The sequence below is a fragment of the Epinephelus moara genome, chromosome 14 (genome assembly GCF_006386435.1).
Source record: "Epinephelus moara isolate mb chromosome 14, YSFRI_EMoa_1.0, whole genome shotgun sequence".
Classification (NCBI taxonomy): Eukaryota; Metazoa; Chordata; class Actinopteri; order Perciformes; family Serranidae; genus Epinephelus; species Epinephelus moara.
Genome location: NC_065519.1, coordinates 19,170,044 through 19,185,891, shown reverse-complemented (window position 1 = coordinate 19,185,891; position 15,848 = coordinate 19,170,044). Strand labels below are relative to the sequence as shown.

At 42.0% G+C, this 15,848-nt stretch overlaps 1 long non-coding RNA gene across 1 annotated transcript in view; it reads right to left on the bottom strand.

Moving 5' to 3' along the window:
* The window catches only part of LOC126401022 (uncharacterized), a 120,456-nt gene that overhangs the window by 57,720 nt on the left and 46,888 nt on the right, over positions 1-15,848 (bottom strand). The gene's annotated exons all lie outside the window — the stretch shown is intronic.

Genomic DNA, 15,848 nt, shown 5'->3' with positions numbered 1-15,848 from the left:
CGGCTGTATTTATTATAAAGTTCTTATACTGTGCAATATGTGTTAGCCTGTATACCCCGCACTAGTGTCTTTGGCAGTAGACGATTTTTAAGGGCCATACTGACAGTATAAAGCAGGGAAAATCCCCCACAGGAATTCCCCTAATACCAGGAACCTCAGAGAGGACTAGAAGGGGGAGAGCAAAACTGAATGGTTGTAAGGAGAGTAAAAACAGTGGGATTGAGGAAGAAAATAGAGCTGCCTAGAGGAAACCATACAGGGAAATGTATATAGGCAGGAAGGAGCAGGAAAAAAAATAACATAGATTTTGAGGATTTAGTAACTCAGCCTAGATGTCAATATTCTCAGGTCTCGGAACCAACCTGAGCACGAGTCTGTGGATAGAGCTATCTGTCAGGTGGAGAGTAGAGGGCTGAAAACAACTTACGGATACACCGGTGGAAGGAAACTTGGCAGTATCACTTTTTTAGATGGGGATTGATCTTTATGTAGTATGACAGAGGTAAAATATTGCACCACTGTCTGCAAACACAAATATCACAGGGTCTGTCTCTATGATTCTTGAAGGTATAGTATGCAGGATTGTCCTTGAAGAAAACCAAAGTATAGACTCATCCTTCTCAATCATCATTTAGGACCAATTAAAAGTGTGTGGCGGTGTATTTATCTGCAAGCTGTTCTTATGCACTTTTCGTACATGTACCTACGAAAAGTAATGTACCACAATTCTATGTACCATGCTTAATTATGAGCCAGTAAATTGTGTATAGCGTATGTAATCGGGAAGGCTGCCACCATGAGAACAATGTGTGGGTGGGAGTAAAGAGGGAAGTAGTATAAAGACAGAAAGTCCACATTAAAGAGACGTGCCGGGTTGCTAGAAGGGTAACAAAACATAGGACTTTTCCGACAGTGGACCAGAGTTCGTAACTTTTATTTTATTTTTTTTAACATTAATGTTATTGGTGTTTTCAAGTCGAAAGAAAAAAAGTGTGAGGGACAGGGGTTGGTAAGAGTCACACAATGGTACAGAACAGGGTTTTTCAACTAACCAGTCAATAGGTTACATCCCTTTGTGTATACAGTCCATTTTTCCAGTGTTTTGTACATTGAGCAAGTCCCCAATTTCATTAACAACTGCAATCCAGTCATCCTTTGAAGGGGGGCTTGCCTGTAGCCACCTCAGTGTGATGGCTTTCTTGCTCGTGGCCAAAAGTACTTTGTAAAGATATTTGTCCTGGGTCATGAGATTGTCCGGGATTTTGCCCAAGAACATCATGACAAAAGAACAATCAACTTCTACACCAAAGATGTTCCTTATTTCTTTGGCAATCTCTTGCCAATATGGGCCTCACAAAATGGTCTGCCAGTGATTTACCACACAGCCTCCAGCATTCATCAAATTTCAGTTTTGGGGTCGCAAAATATTGTATTATGCCGAACTCCCGCCAGGATCTGGAACTGGTGGTCCTACCTTGACCCTCCTGAATATCATTCAAATCATCCTCAGATATCTCCAGGCCTGATTCCCTGTCTTATTTCTGTTTGGGCAGTGGAATTATTTTTTGGAGTTTTGTAATCTATTATATATTCGCGATTAAAGATGTTTGTTGTCTTTATTTTTATCTACATCAGTGGATATTGATCAAAATGGGTTAACTATGCTCTGTTTGTTTGATTTCTTTACTGAAGCAGTCTTTGACTTAAATATATCTTTAAAATAATTGCCAAACATTGCCTAAACTGCATAACTAGACCGATATAAACAAAAATCTACCATGATTCTTTCCTAAACCCAACCTATATAACTTTACTAGCCTGAACCTATAGACGCCCAACCATCTTTCTTTTCGTAAGCCTAATTAAAGTAACTTTACTATCCTAAACTTAATGTATGGAAGTTTACATTAAGTACAGAACTGTGACATCATTTGAAGGGCACTAATTTGTCAGATATCATACAAACTGTGGTATATGCATTTGAGTAAGGTATCACAAACTGCTGTATGAGGCTACATTATTATCTGCAGAGAAGCTGTATCTTCTTATTTTTTTCTTATTTTGCTATGTCCAGGATATTCCTGGGCACCATGCACAAGTAAGGTTGAGACTTCGTAAAAAGGTAGCAACCAGGTGTCAGACTGTAAGCAGCACGCATCCCAAAGGGAGCTGTGAAATCACAGACACAGTGCTGAAAAAAGGCAAATATAGCGAACAAGAGTGAATCTGCAATTGTCTTCCACCGTCACTTTTCTTATTGATATTGTTTACAACCACTGATTGACAATTCCTGCACAGGATACCTCTAACGACTCTGTGATCCAACTGACTCATTGAGTAGAAAAGGAGGAAGTGATTAAGACTTGAATAAAAAGACATCACTGATTAGTGGGTAAGGAAAAAGGGTGCTCAAATGTCAAAAAGACCTTAATGATTCAAGAATGTCATTGCATATGGCTTTTTAATTGAATGTCATTACATCCAGAAACCATGTCACAAAAATTGAACATTACAGCATACGGGACCATCAACTGAACCATTTGAATTATGTCTATGGAATAATTAAGCCTTTTTAGGTTTTATTCTAGCTCTGCTTTCATAAGCACCCCCCACTTTTCAGACTGTACATTTCAATTACTCTGAACATTAGCTGAGAGCAGGTTCGATCATACTTTTGGAACATCTTATGACAAGGTCGCCATGTAATGTCTCGGTCTTGAAGTGCTCTATAGCACTAACTGCTCTTATGTTATCAAATGGATTTGTTCAGCAAGTTCACCTTTATGTTTTTTGGTTCTAATGCAAAAAGATGATGTTTTTATATAACCACTTATTAGTCTACAGGTTCTGCATTCACTTAGAAATGTCGACAGTGAAGCATTTACAGCCTCATCTCCCTGTATGGAATTTCAATCTTGCCAATCTGCTTTCTGTATATTGCGTGTGTGTCCTGTTTCTGTGCCCATGTTTGACTGTGTTTCTGTGTGCGTTCTGGTGCGAGGATGAGTTCCCATTGCTGCTGCCCTCTCTGTAGTGTGTGGCAGAGCTCAGCCGAGCCAGCCTCAATCCTGGCACGGGCCGCTGCCAGGGAGAATAGCAGGATTGAGCCAGCTCCCTCTGCAGCTGTCAGGCTCTCTGAAAAGTGGTCCCGGAAACCATCAGAGGGGTCCCGAAACACTTGTGGGCTGCATGACGGCAGCCCCGTGGCCGCCATTACACAAGCGCTGATAAATACGGACGTATTGTTATGGAGGTGCAAAGCAGACTGAATAAAATTTATGCGGGCAGATCCGTCCCTCTGCATAATATGCTTAGGGCACACTTATAATAATGTGCTTAAATATACCCGATCCTCCCATTCATCAAGTGTGCCCTCCTGCCTGCTGACAGAGCACACCCATCTATTACCCAAAGAAGTTGTCACACCAATATCCAATACTCACATAGACTTAATAAGTTTTAATATTCTTATTAAAAGCTTTTGTTTTTCTTACAATCCAGCTGCTAGGGCTACATCCTAGAAGTAACCTATACATCATTCCCTCCCCTTAGTGAGACAGAGTGCACACAGCTTAATGCTCAGTATGCAGTTAATATGAGGTTGGCTGTTACGATCTCACATTCTTGTATTGTCCTATGCCAGTGGTTGTCAATAGTATATAATATTATTGTCCAAATCCTGCCAGTTTGTTTCATTGCATTATGAATAAAGTTGTCTGTTTACAAACTCTCACACACACCTAGACCCCCTCTTCAAGAAGGTCTCGGTCCAGTTGTTGTGATGTGCACACAAGTGCGATTGCTGTGTTCACACCTGTCCAAACGAACCGCACTGAGGGGGCAAATGAACTTGAGTTCGATTGAACTGAACCAAACAGGGCAGGTGTGAAAGCACCCTTAGCTAGATTTTCACGTGTAGGCTCTCTGACATACACAGAGCTTGCTCATGGTTCCCCCAAAATCTATCTACAGATCAGGGCTATGGCAGCTACGGAGAGATCATGTGGGAACTGGAGGATTTGCAATTGGCTGCTTTTGTTTTCTCCAACAAGTTTCTGGTTGAGATTGCTGATAGTGATAACAACATTCCTTTTCTGTTAGTAACACTGACCTAGTTCAGACATCTTCACTTCAAATCTGTTGCTCACTGCGATCACCACTTCAACAAAGTGAATGAAATCATATCAACACAGTTGCTGTGCGGAATATAATTAAAGCCTGATCCAACTAGTGCTGCGGTGGTGCTCTCGGATGCAGGTATCTACAGCTGGAGTCCCATTAACCTCTCAAATCCAGCTTAACACTCATTAAAGGTTTACATCGCTTAGGATAGAGGCCATACAAAAAAATGAAACATGATTGAAACTGTCCCACAAACACCTTTTTCGCCAGTTGTTAATTTAGTATCTTGATTTGATAGGATACATTTTGCACTACATGCTGTGTTGACTTGTCACTGGTGTTTATATTTAATGGTAAGATGTATCGTGATGTGAGACTTGATATCGGCTTAGATTTTGGTTAAGTGTCGTTTCCTGGTTTTGAAGGCTGCAATTCCATAAAGAGATGTGATTCTCTGAACTAACCAGACTTCTGGTGGTTTGTTTCTTATTTGCCTTTACACACTTGTCTTTCTATCCACATTACTGATAACTATTAAAATCTCATTGTGTAAATATTTTGTGAAAGCACCTACAGTCAACCCTACAGTAGAACTGAAATATCTATATTGAGGTACTTATTTGATTTTCTCCATATCACCCAGCCATAATTTGACATAAATAATTTTTTGGGCCCTTTACAATTATCTAGTATTCTTTCCTTACTGAAAACAAGTACTCATAAGAGAGAGGTTGCCCGGAAAAACAGCTTGTAAAATTATCCAGTCCCTGCTTACCCTAGTTTGTGACGATAAAACTTCTCTCCCGCTGCGCAGCCAGAAGAGAGCAAGTGTAAAGTCGTTGACTCATCAGTTTTGGGGAGACCAAAAGCGAGAGGGCGATCAGGGGGCAGGCAGCTCATAGACACCTCAGGGCCCCCGCCTTGTGTCAAGGCACATGTCACTTCGCCAGCTATTTCCTGTTGCAGTGTACACATACACTTAATGCCCCTGACTCCCGTCCCTGCAATCCTTCCTGCATCCCTCCTTTATGGGGCCCCTTGGCCGTCATGCATATCAATGCTTTATGAGAGATGGAGGGGAGGGAACGAGGGATTGGGAGAAGTACAGAGGCAGAGGAGGCATGGAGGGAGGATTGGCCAGTGCAGTGAGGCCTAGGCAACAGTCGGAATCAATCAAGTCTGTAGGATTACTGCTCCACTGAGTTGTGATCAATAGATCCTGAACACTATCCCCTGCTAGGAGGGCTGACAGGGTAAATGAGGGTCCGAAAGCTGCGCCCCACCCACCTCCCTCATCTCATCCCAATTCTCTCTCTCCATTGCTCCCTCCCTCCTCTCCCTCCTCTCAGTCACCACCCTCCCTTTGCTTAGTCTTGAATAAGGAAAAGCAAAGAGGCAAAGATGCCGTTTTTGTTGGTAGTGAAGAGGGCAAAGACTCATTCTTGGTCCAGTGGTTTTCAACAATGCTGGAGGAGTGTTGCATATTCAGCTGAGAGGAACATATAGCCTCTGCCCTGGGGCTTTTGTACCTCTGGGTGCACCGCTTTCTTGTTTTAGAAATGGTGGAGAAACTTTTTTTTGGTTGGCGGTAATGATGAAAAAAAAAGGACAGGCGTGCTTGGTCTTCCAGATCGGATTCTTTGAGTGAACTGCACACCCAAGATGTGCTTACAATACTGAACGTTTTAACACTTGAAGACAGCTTTTTTTTTAAATGTCAAAAGAAATACAACTGACAGACAGACACGGGTAAAGTAACAGGTGATTTCTCTGAGTCGGAGGAGACAACTTTGTTACTTAAGATTCTGAGGATCTTTCAGAAGACACTGAAGAAGCCTTGTGATATTCAAATGATACAGACATCCCATGTGATGCACAAACGTAATTGGCTGATTGACAGCAAGGTTCCAGGCCCTGACACCAACCCCCTCAGATGTCAGGGATGATGACTCTAAATTTTGTTAGGTGAGATCCCCCCTCCTCCCCATTGCCTTGCTAACACAATCCCCGGTGTGACCAGCAGATGGCAGTCCTGTTATCCTGATCTAGTGGTGTGAGCCTGCGCGCCTGCAGGCTGAGTTTTGGACTGTTCAGGGTTTAACTATGTGTAAAAGTACCCCAGTTCTGAAATGCCTGGCGGCTGAGGGAGAAAGAGAGAGAGAGGGAGGAAAAAAAAGAGAGGCTGCCCAAATAACAGGTTCCCTGGCCCTGAGCCAACAAACTCACAAATGCTCACACATGCCGCAACATAACAATAAAGCACACTATTCTTCTGTTAATAGGCAATCTGTGTTGCCATGAACATTTAGTCTAATAACTGTTACTGCCGTGTAAATGATGTCATAGGCCTGTCATTGTCTGTAAATTATGTGGCTGTCTTTGACGAGCCTTGTTGTCAATGATCCACCTTTTTACAATGTTAGAGTCATCCGCTCTCCACACTCATAAAGTAAGATTCTTTGCTATGCCCAAAGAGGGGGGAGTAGCAAGCATTTTATTTTTAAAGTGCACTTTTTTTTTATATTTAATTACATTTTTTTCTTAACAAGGGAGAAAGCTTATTTTCTATAAAGTGTGCAGAATCCACTATACTGCAACAAAGCTTACATAGTGAAAGCCATTAGAAGCGGAGACATTTCACAGAACTCCACGGCAGCACACTGACCCAGCTCCAGATGAGCAGGACATGAGATAGGAGAGAAGAAAGCTTAACTTCATTACTGTAGTAATGAGTGGAGGAAAAAAAGACTGGTGCGGAGGCAGTGACCCTGGCAGCATAGCTTACCTGCAAACTTGTAGCAGTAATACCTCTGGTCAGGTAATTAGTTATACATTAATACGCAGAGATGATCTGATCTCCCCACTTAGGGAACGGCAGCGCTATGACTCACGGGGACTCAACTGTCAATTTTATACGGCTAAATGAACCGACCAAGTCAACTTGATCTGAACTTACACACTAAAATATTCAGTTTCAATGGATTGTCTTCCTATTGAGCCCATCTTTAGATAAAAGCACACTGACATACTGCATGACACTTTGCAGCAAAGTCACACGGACTAATGATGGGCAAAAATGAACGAACAAATCTTTTTGAACAACTCTATTTAGTCACTGGTGTGTACCTGACAGTGATGGTAGAGTACTGAAAATCTATACTCAAGTAGAAGTATAATTACTCCCATAAAAATGCCATAAACGTGAAAATTACTCTTTAAAAACCTACTGAAGCAAAAAGTACCTGGTAATAAATCACTTTTAAATAATTTCTTTTTATGTGTAAAATGTAACATTTGGTTCCATGTCCATAGAATATGACGCAGATTAGGTTTGTGAGTGATTGAAATAGGGGGACAAAACAAACTTTTGCACTGTGAAACGGCCCTGCTAGCTGGTGTCCTACTGCAGAAGATGCAGCTGTCATGGAGAGAGACGTAGCAGGTTGTTAAAATGCGATGGAGCGATCTCATTGCAGCCTTAAGGGGATGAAGAGGAGTCAGAGTTTGGACTCTTCATAGTTAACATAACAGTAATGTCAGCTCACTCACTGTGTGCAAAAGTCGGCTGCTGACTCGTTAACTGCAACATTACCATTAAAATCAAACAGTCCGGCGTTAGCTAGCTGGTAACGACTTCATTAATACTAACGAGCTTACCACAGTAGCCTTGGGTTGAATTCCCTGTTGCTGCTGCAGCTGTCATGAGGTCAGAGGTTAGTTCTGTGCTATGCGTTTGTGTGTGTGTGCAGCCAGTCTCATTTTTAGCACGTCATTGTAATGATGGCAGGGTGTTTTTCTTGACCAGCTAGGCTACAGTAGTGTAGTAGGCCACTGTAGTGGGCTACATGGTTTGCATTTGAGTTGCTCCTCACATGCTCTACCCCCTACACTCAATCCATTAGATTAGAGCAGACTCGTTGTAACAAAGGTACATGGCAAATGTAGTAAAGTAAAAAGTAGATTACTGGCCCAAAAATATATCCAAGTAAAGAGTAGGAGTACACTTAAAAAAAAGTACTCCTAATAAATATACTTTTTACTCATGTGCATTACTTGTAACGCAACATCTGAGTGCCCCGACTTTTCCCATTGCTGTTATTATATGGTACTGCAATGAGATCAATGAGAACCAAGTAAACTCTGGTTACGCCAGCCAAGGCCAATGGTGCATTCAAGTGCTCTTATGATGGTTGTTCTTCCAACTTTCATGAGCTTTCAGTTGAAATGTGGAAACAACATGGACCTACAAAGAAGCTATCTTGTATTTTCTTGCTCACACCATTTCAACAACACGTAGGTCACAAAGTACACAGGAAACGGATCAGGTGAGCCGTGAAATATGATTGAGAACTTATTTTTCAGATTATTCCAACACTTTGTTTGAAGAAAGGTATTCGCACATCCAACTGTCTCAGATGCAGATGAGTTGGAAAATATCACTTAAGTCGTTGAACAGAAAATCCCGCACACTGCTCTTTGTTCAATTTAACAGTTTCACTCTTGACGAAGGTCCAGTAGGACCAAAACATTAGTGTTACTAATAAATTGTGAAGCTGAGCAAGAGCAGTGTGTGGGATTTTCTGTTCAAAGATTATTCTGACACCACAGGAATGCAGCAAAAAATTGCAGCAGGTAACTGGGATGTCTACTACTTGCTCCTCAAAGAACGATGGCTCTTTGGTCAGTGACATTTCTGTAACATCGTACTGAGCGCACATAGCCTCCCTACATACAGGTGGGATGCAGAATTACTGCATTAAAATAAACATTTTATCTTAATTAATGTAAATTCGTACATCATGACTGGTGATGCATTGAAGGGAAGTTTTGTGGGGCAGTCAGAACTAATTGTTGAGTAAGAAACCGATGCCATATTTTGCAAAAAGTATCGAAACTTGTTACATTTACATGCATCAACTCGAAGAAACTGATACTGTGAGAAAAACTGGTTCAACCATTACTAACTGTACATACCAACAAGGACCAGAGCTGTCGGCTGAAGTCATTAATTTTCAATGAGAGCCCGGCGACTTGGGCGACCTGTTGTCAGCCACGCATCTTGGGTGACCAAAGCGACCGGAGCGGTCCGGAGGGGAATTAAAACTCGTTTAACTTCATGATAATGAGCTCTGACCCAGTTCGGCGACAACCTATCGGAATGCTGACGTGCTTTGATGAAGCGGGTCCCAGAGAACAAGCCATGTAACTTTGGTTCCTACAGCACACTTGATCCGACAATGGATATTGAGAAGTTCATTACTTGCATTCTTGCCCACTCAGTCCTTTATAATGTGTCGCTGTTCAGTTACAGAGACCAAAATAAAAAGAGTGAGGCTTGGGACCGTGTCGCGGAGGTAGCTGGTTGGTCTGGTGAGTTTTAAAGTGTGTAATGTTAGTAACAGAGGAGAGAATTGCAGGCTAATGTTGAGGCGTAGCATACAAGTCTTCCTTGCTTGGTTGGTTTGAATGGGATGACATACGTTTTCTGTTTTCATTGACCAAACATAACTTTCTGTCGGCCAACTATGAGCTTTTTGACTGGACAACAGCGAGCAGCAACTACGCTGCTTTAGAGCCAGTAGTCCACTTTGCAGGTCCTTTAAATTGACAAGCATGATCGAACTTTCAATAATTCACGTGATTAGCGACTAGGGCGACCAAAGCTGCCACAAATATTTTTGACAATCGTGCTTATTGGGCGTCTGCGAGAGACTTTGCCTCTTTGGAAGCTTCTGGTTTGAAAGTACAGTAACACAGACCACAAAGGAAAAGAAAAATGGACTGCCACAACAGAAAAACAGAACAACTAGCCTAACTCGAGCAGTGATGAAACTTTTATATTCTCCAAACCAAACATATGCTTGCCTGGTCATCTTCTCTCTAGAAATGGCCTTCTCTGTGAAAAACAATTACCCAGCCCATACCAGTACAACTTGCAGGTCAGCAGTGAAGTGTGAAAATGACCATACAGCTCTCCAAACTGAGGGCCATGCAGCGTAAAGCAGGAGTGCACCTGATAGGAGAATGAGAATCAACGAAAAATGATCGCATTGAGTTAAAATGAGGTTTTTTTCTTTTTTTCTTTTTAAAACAAAGCCACCATTGTTTCTCTACAGGTGTTGTCTTAACCCTGGTCCCCTATGCTCAGAACACATTTCACACAATCAGCAGTTTACCACAGCGTAGGCGTAGTCCAAATGATGTATGGAGAGTTACCTCATTTGTGTGTGAGAAATACAGGCTTAAAGGGATGCCAAATATGATGCACACTTTCATTCACTGGGCTTTAGGATATACTAAGCAGAGACATACGGAAAAGAAAGAGTGTGGCGGTGATGGTTTATGTGGCCATTTATTTGTACATTTCGTGTGTATGCATCTCAAGGGTGTGGGGCTCTTTCAGCAGTGGACTGGAGGCTGGATTTGTCTCGTCAATGACATGTACACTTAAGGGCTTATGGGCGAAAGCCTGAAACTTAGCCAGAAATAGCTAATGAGTGCCTGTGTGCCATTAGCTAAGCCAGGACTGAAATACATGCATTATTCACTCACGAAAACACCACAACTTCAACAGCAAACTACTTTATATCCCAGGGATGTCCTTATCAGCAGCAGCACACGACTCACGCTGTGCTATAGGTCTGATACACAGGATGAAAGTCTCTAAAGAAGGTGTGCAATCACACAGAATGCTGCCGTCAATAAAGACAGAAATGTAATGGCAATATGCTAATCAAATTGCTCATATGAGTCTGTTCTCTCACTGCGTTCCCTCATGTCTGGTTGATTTGCAAACATAGTCATGCCACACAGTCGCTGCAGTACAGTAGATAGGTATGATCTAAGGCGGCTTGATTGGAACATAGTGTACTGTACCCATGGGACTCTGCAGGAAGCATCCATAATGTGCAACAGCCAGGACGGCAGGCATGTGTTCCTGGCTACATATTTACTGCTATGGTATAGAAATGCATGGGCGAGCTTGGCACCAACTCATAACACATTGGCAATCACTTACTTGTTGATGCTCTCTCGCACAGACAGACACACACAAGCGGCCGGTCAGACACACACAATGGCTCGCACATGCACAGGGTCCTCCATGAGACCACACAGCCTCCATACCGAGATCCCTTTCATCCCCCCCTATTGACTACTGTTATATCCTGTGGCTTGATTGGACCACACCAGACAACATCTCACATCGTCTGTATTCCTTCCCTGCGCACTCGCATCCTCCCTCACTCACTCACCCATCCATACCTCCTCCCGTGCCCCGCCAACACCCTTCTCATGTTTGCCTTTCATTAGCTTTCATCTCTCCAGCTTATTGAACTCCACCACTGGCATCAGAGTGTGATGCTTTGATGGTAGCGGCCGCTCCTCAACATAAATCCATATTTACCCCCTTTACATATTTCCATGCTAACAAATGATTTGCAATGTCTGCCATTCTTAGGGCATAATAGGACATACAGTCTATGTACACAGCGCAGATCTGTTTGTGGGGCCCTGCAGTCTCTGAGGTATGCAGGAGGCACCTGAAGTGCCCTCACACGAGTTTCCTTTATGTACCTGTCTAAGAAAGAAAGGCTAAAATGTGTTTATATATCTGTCTCTCCTCCTCTCTGTGATATACGGCAGAAAGGGAGGGAGGGAGAGAATGTATAGGCCAGTGGGCAGGTATTTTAAGGAAAACTCTGTGGGGGAAACTCCACATATATTGATACACATAAATAGCATTTCTCATTCTGTTTGCTTTGAAGTACGGCCTCCATCTCTTCTCCCTCATCATGGTACACCACCTTCCCTGCACCCCTATAGCGCACACACACACACACACACACACACACCTCTCTGGGGTACAGAGTATTTCATAATGTAGTTGTGTGGTGCTGTTGGTCTAGTGGATTTAGTTTTCCTATGGGGATGTGTGTTCGCAGGTGCTGCACTGTCCCTTCATAATGGAGGATAAAGCCCTCAGCAGTGTCTAACTCTGCAATATAAAGCGTTCAGCGCCCACTGTTTACTCCTGGGCACTGGTGCTCACACAAGGCTTTGTCCAAAATCATTCACTGCTCATTATATTGTCAATTCTATGTAAAGGACTATGCGCTGTGTCGGTAAAATAAAAATAATAATAATATGAATATGAATAAAAAACCTGTTTCACAAATTACTCTGTTTTTTTTCTGTCCCCACAATGCAATAGCTCGCTAATTTAGGACTCGTAAGGTTTTCCATTCAGACCTTCATTTAAGACTCGTGAAATCAATTGAAGGAGACCCTAATTTTCAATGATGCCGAGCATGAACAAAGACATTAACACAATCAATAAGCAAACAAAAATCTTGCATAACAATTAAAACAGATGGAAAATCATACAAAACAACAATAGCCGAAAATGATCTCTAAAAGTAGAAATACAGGATGCTAAACATGCTAAGGTGAAGATGTATAGTTAAAAGCATTTACACGCAATTAAAACAAGTTCAGGTCTGATTCACAGAGTGTGAAGCAACAACCTATTCTGTGAATGAGCAGCAGGATTATGTGAGGTCAGAGTTAAAAGGGATGACATATAGGGTGGAGGCATCTGCATCAAAGCTTTATAAATGAACAAATACCAATACTGTTCCCGTCTCACAGCCAAATGTGGCCAGCCAACCTTTCGGTAAAGGTGGTATTGATGAGTGCTGTAAGAGTCACCTGTTATGAACTTTAGGGCTGAGTGGTAGATAACACCTTGTGATTTCAGTGTAGAGGCAGTAGTTTTTCCGTGTATAACATTCCCATAATCCAATCATCAGACACCTCAAGTAAATTATTTGCAGAATTTGTCATGTAAGGGTTAAAAATATTGTGTGCATGGTCAATGTAGAACTATAATTGTTACATTAGCAATATATTATATTGAATATTTTGGGTGTCAAGAGGAATGTTTATTCGTTTTTTCAGGCATTTCCATATAACTCAGTGCCAGTCGTTATTATGACTTGGATGCTGATGTGAACGCTATTCTCGAGTTGTTAAGGAGGACTTACAGTAACTCCCATACGATGTGGTTAATGGCCATTAATGGGATAATTTGGATCCAGTATTTATGGTTTAATACTAAAGCACTTTAAAACTGTTACAACACTGGTGGACTATACAATGAATAAACTGCTTCAAACACGGCAGCACTTGCAAAGGGAAAGTTTTCGTCAGATAGATATCTATGGCAGATATCATGACATATCAAATTGCACTTTAAAGTTGCCCAATTCCGTGACTGTATCAAACATCAGGAATTGAACTGCATGTCACTTGGGGCATCTCTGGCTCAGAGGAAGAGCAGGTCGTCCACCAATCTGAAGAGAGGCAGTAAAATCTCCAGTCCGCATGTTGAAGTTTCCTTGGGCAAGATACTGAACCCCAAAATGCTCCCCATGTGCTGTGTGATTAGGTACTGAGTAGCAGGTGGCACTATGTATGGTAGCCTCGGCCACCAGTGTGTGAAGGTGTGTGTGAAAGGGTGAATGTGACATTGTGTAAAAGCACTTTGAGTGGTCTGAAGACTAGAATGGCGCTATGAATGTCAGTCCATTTACATTAAGTACATGTTATAAAATTACACAAAACACATTTGTGCAACATGTTAAATCTGTTGCCAAACCTGTCTTGCTTCCTCATTTCAGTACTACTATTCCATTCAAGTACATTAAAGGTTATGTATATGGCATTACAGGCATAAATGTAGCAGCAAAAAACAATTTGCTATGTAAAGATAAAGTGGAGTAATGGCGACCTGAGCAGAGAAGGAAGTCAAGTTCCCTTAGTGACTATTGTAATCTGAGCTTCTATGTTCTTTGTTGTGGTAGACCCCCTTAAGACTATTACCTCTGTCAGCACTGTTGCACTGTCCGTGATGTTAGCACTGTCATGCTTTTATTTCATGGATTGCAGCATTTTCTGTCGTTTTAAATTTCTTTCTTGTATTCTATGTTTTGTTATGATTGTTCAAACTGTGATGGATGTTTTGACTCTCGACTGCAAAACTAGTTTACCCTTGGGTATCAATAAAGTAACCTGAACCTGAACTGTTAAGCCCTTTTCAGTTCTGTACGCATTTTTTCCGTTCCACTGTGAAAAGTTGTGGATGGTACCAATGGAACGGTTCCCTACCGTCTCCATGTTTGGTCCCCCCTCTGTTGGGGTACCTAGCACACAGACCTGGTACTAAAAGGTGGAGCTGTGAACACTGCAGGCTGTTGATTGGTCAATAGAGGACGGTCACTCTGCTCAGGGCTGAGTTGTGGCTGGTTTTGAAGCTCATGTAACCACTGTTCATACAGTGTAAAGTTTTATTAGTGGATCTTTAAGCGTTTGCATATTCTAATCCTTACTCGGAGAAGAAGAAAAAGAAGTGTCGTGGATCGTTGTTCCTGTGGGCTCCGGCAACACTATACCCCCGTGCTTGCCTTCGAAGGGCTAAATGCACAAGCCTGCTATATTTTAAATATTCCATCCAGAGAGACTTTCACTCTTGCTCTTATTTTGTTCTGAAAATGTTGGTGTGCAGCCTCGTTCTGTGGACGATAAACAAGGTGCAGAATTCAATCTGTGTCACCAGTAATGAGGAAATACAGTGAGTGCTAGATGAGGCAGTGAGTGACAACAACCCTGCCCACATGAAAGAGTACTGTTTACAGTGGAAACGCTTGGGTCTAGGTACCATGTCTGAAGGGTTAATTTTGGTTCCAAAGGTACCATACCGAAAGTGTTTGCTGGAAACGGGGCTTTCGTTGTTCCATATTGAGAGCTGAATGCAGGTAATCTCACCCCTGTCTCTGCATCATAGATGCGCTCTGTATGTCACATGCAGCTCCTTTAGCAACCTACGGACAAAGTATTTTCAGCCTGCTTTGTTGTGCTGAATGAATACTGTCTACACTGCACAGTTATTTAGGAAATATTGGCTCAGTGTTACATCACACCATGAAACATGGCAAGGCCTTGCACATTTACTTTAACAAGATTTTACCATCAGCATCTTGTTAGAAACTTGGAGAGAACGTGAACAAAAATAGACTTTTCTAAGCCCCCCGTGGTCTTAATTGTTTTGCTTTGTGTGTCAAACCAGTCAACAACAGAAGACCCCCAGAAAATCAGTGCTTTTTAAACATGATTAAAAAAAATTTGCCGCAAAGTCAGAACAAAAGTCTAATGCTAAAATGAATAACTTGCTATGCAAATGAGATAAAGTGATGGGGGCCTTTTATTTGAAGTTGAACCTTTTGTTGTCAGCTTCAACTGTACTCTCTGTTTTTAAACCCAGCAAGGGACCTTTTACACATTTCAATGGGGAATTCGGCTTTGAATTATTCAACAGACTAATCCACCATCGCTGGTGCTTTGGTCTGTGTGGGCCTGCTGTTCGGAGCTACAGCCAGTTCGTAGTCAATATACAGAGATTGAAAGAGATGGAGAAAGAAAGACACAGAGATACAGACACAGGCAGACAGAGGCAGGGGTTAAGGAAAAAAGGTGAAGACAGGGGGGCTACTTAAAGTTAATTACAGTGTGCTTAATCCTGGAAGCTAACAATGATGTCATGGGGCTCTGTGGCTAATGCTGTAAAACAACACCTGATATTAGAGGAAAAAGTGGCACCTTCCTTGTGTATTAAACAGCAAAACAGGATGTACAATTACAACTTGCTGCAAGAATATCTAATATATAAT